Genomic DNA, 4,206 nt, shown 5'->3' on the forward strand with positions numbered 1-4,206 from the left:
TAATAGCATCTAAGTTGGGCTAAGACACACGTCTGGTAAAAAAAAAAGAAAATAAATCATAAAAATCTGTTCATAACTTTATACAGCGAACCAACAAACTAACTAACCAACGCCACCAAAAACATAATTTGGCGGAGGTAATGATGACAGTAATTATGATAATGATAATGATAACCATGGTGATTTAGTACTAGCACTATTATTTATTAGTAGTAGTAGAAATAATATATAATTATTTGTAGAAATGATAATGGTCTTGAAGATAAAAATGATGAAAATTAAAATACACCAAAACAGCGATAATGATGATGATGATAAAAATGGCAATGATGACAATAATAATGATAATAGTAATAATAAAAACAACAATAATAATAACAACAGTAATAATGACAAAGATAATAGATTTCTCTCTTTCATTCTTATTCTTCGTTATTACTACGTGTTAATAACTATAACAACATCACTTATTATGCATAATTAAAGGTCTTGTGGTAATACACAGGGCTCTTTGGAAAATACAGTATCATTGTTGTTAACATTATCTTTAATAATTCCCTTTGTTCTAGACTTTCTGACCTTTTTGTTATCAAAGTTCTGATTTCAGTTATTATCAGTGTTATTATGATTAATGTTAGAACTAGAAATAACAGGCGAAGGGGTAATAGTATTACAATTATCATTATCACTGTTATTATTACAAAGCGAATGGAAACAGGTAAGACGTAAATACAGATTCTAATGCTAATAATGATAATAATTATCTGTGGAATGGTACAATGCACGTAAAAATGTCAGATGAGGTACAATAAACATGCTTATATATTTTATCAATAATCACAACGATATGTGTTCACGCAAATACCAACAGTGATATTGTTGAATATGATACAAAACGATGATACAACGAACAAGATAAAGATGGTGGAATCAGTGTGATGGAATGAATTGAATAAGAGAGAGAGAGAGGAAGAGAGAACAATAGGTAAGTGATATTGATAACCATCATGAATAATCATCATCATAACACGATCATGAAAACTGCATGATACCAATTTTCATAATATTAAGAGTTTGAAAAAAAATGTGAACATAATAACTATAATCTTGAAACAACCATTTTTAAGACAAAAATTTAATTCACATATATTCAAATTATAAAAACAGAATATAAAACCCTTGTTTTACCAAGATTTACATATAATTTCTCCTTTTCTATAAATTTATATTCACATATCAATAAGAAAAACAATAATCTGAAAATGATAATTATAAAAGCACTTATATCATTAACATACATTGTTAGATACGTAGAGTTGTACAAAGAAACAAACAGATTTTTATTAAGACGATCGCAATCTTATCATATAAAATTGAAAACAAAATAAAAATAAAACACGGTGTTGCTGGCAAGTTAGTCCAGAATTCCAGAAAGTTCTTTCGACCAAAGACGCCATTTTAGGAGTTTTAAAGAAAAAAAAAAAGTGAAAACTGCTCTTGATATGAAAGAATTAGCGTATCCGGTAAAAAAAAATAATAATAAAATTTGCAACTTCGATATTGCAGATGAAAATAAAGGCGATAATGTTAACCAGTACAGCAGTATTTCATCCTTTCCATGATAGTGACAATAAACACAATAATAACGAAAATGACATAGTTTTGATAACAAATGTAGAGTCGTATTAACAGCAAACGAAAGATCATACTGATTGTATGATGAGGAGGACGCTAATGACGATGATGATGACGCTGATGATGAAGATGGCGATGACGATGGCGATGGCGATAATGATGATGATGATGATGATGGTGAGGATGATGATGATGATGATAGCGATGATGATGATGATGGTGAGGATGATGATGATGATGATGATGGCGATGGCGATGGAGATGATGATGATGATGATGATGATGATAGCGATGATGATGATGATGATAGCGATGATGATGATGATGATGATGATGATGATGATGATGATGATGATGATGGCGATGGCGATGATGATGATGATGATGATGATGATGATGATGATGATGATGATGGCGATGGCAATGATGATGATAGCGATGATGATGATGATGGCGATGGCGATGATGATGATGATGGTGATGATGATGATGATGATGATGGCGATGGCGATAATGATGACGATGACGGTAGAGATGATGACGATGATGATGATGATGATGGCGATGGCGATGCTGATGGCGATGGTGATGACGATGGCGTTGATGATGATAAGGACGCTAATGACGCTGATGATGATGACGATGATGACTATGGCGATGATGATAACGATGGCGATGATGATGACGATGGCGATGATGATGATACTACCCATAACCTTACGGATGCCACCACCCCGCTTTCAAGTACAGGCTACTTACAACAATACTTACAGTATTTGAGACCTTAATGAAAATATAGAGAGAAAATTATACCAACACGCCAATTTTTCAAAGTCCAAATTGGTCTGCATATTTGTGTCATGAAATAAAGACGATTGAGGTATGTTTAGAGGCTATGTGAATTTTTTATAATGATCATAATGAAAGGAGTGAGAAGGATAATAGTAATTGTAGTAATAAAATGATGATGACGATGACTATGATGATGATGACGATGACTATGATGATGATGACGATGACTATGATGATGATGACGATGACTATGATGATGATGACACTGACTATGATGATGATGACACTGACTATGATGATGATGACGATGACTATGATGATGATGATGACATTTAGAAATCACGCTGTCAACGTTTCTTAATATCATCTTTAATTACATTAGTATCATCTTCGCGAATATATCAGAAATTGTTATAACTATCATTATTATCAATATTTTTATGCTACAAATATTATCACTATCCCTACCTGGTAACACCAAAAGATTTTTTAAGTATGCTTAAAATAAAGAAAAGGAGACGGGAAGTTATAATAATAATAATTCTTTACTTATAATCCTTATGACAATCACTGACATAATGATTAAAATAATGTTATTCTTGCTATCCTTTTTATTATTATTAAAGTCATGTTTTTATTATCATTAATCAATATCATCAATTACTCGTATCATTATAGATAGTAACATTGTTATGTGATCATCATTATCATCATCATCATCATACTACGGGACTCAATAATAATGCAGTGAGATGAGATAAAGAGAGGCAGAGAGACAGAAAGAGAGAACACCAGATAAATAGAAATACTTAGTGAGTGCGAGAGAGAGAAAGAGAATGAGAACGGGAAAGAGAAAGAGAGAGAGAATGAGAGATGTATATATTTAGATAGATAGATAGATAAATAGATAGAAAGAGAGAGAGAGAGGGAGAGAGATAATGAGAGATGTATATATTTAGATAGATAGATAGAGAGAGAGAGAGAGAGAACAAGAACGAGGAAGAGAGAGTTATAGAGAACGAGAACAAGATCGAGAAAGAGAAAGAGAAAAAAAGAGAAAATTAGACAGTCAGACATAAGTAGACAGAAACGAATAGACAAGAGAGAGTAAAGAAAATCGAAAATAATAAAAAAAAATCCATAACCGACATTTTTTCCTATAATATGATCAACAATGTAGTGATAGTGATATAAAAAGGGGATTAAAGACGACGCGCGTGATAATGATAAGAGAATGATCTATACCAGCATTTTCGCATTTAAATGATAACTATATGGACTTGATAAGCAGTGATAAAATTATAATGAAAATTTAACAAATAATTGATATCATCATTTCCATATGATGACTATATGGACTTGATAAGCAGTGATAAAATTATAATGAAAATTTAACATATAACTTTTATTATCATTTCCATATGATAACTATAAGGACTTGATAAGCAGTGATAAATTATAATGAAAATTTAATAAATAATTTATATCAGCATTTCCATATGATAACTATATCGACTTGATAACCAGTGATAAATGATGATGAAAATTTAGGAAATAAGTTTTATTAACATTTCCATATGAAAATTATATAGATTTGATAAACAGTGATAAATGATGATGGAAATTTAACATATAACTTTTATTATCATTTCCATATGATAAGGATTTGATAAGCAGCGATAAATGATATTGAAAATTTAATAAATAATTTATATTAGCATTTCTATATGATAACTATATGAACTTGATAAATAGTGATAAATTATAATGAAAATTTAA

The sequence above is a fragment of the Penaeus vannamei genome, chromosome 10 (genome assembly GCF_042767895.1).
Source record: "Penaeus vannamei isolate JL-2024 chromosome 10, ASM4276789v1, whole genome shotgun sequence".
NCBI classification, from domain to species: Eukaryota; Metazoa; Arthropoda; class Malacostraca; order Decapoda; family Penaeidae; genus Penaeus; species Penaeus vannamei.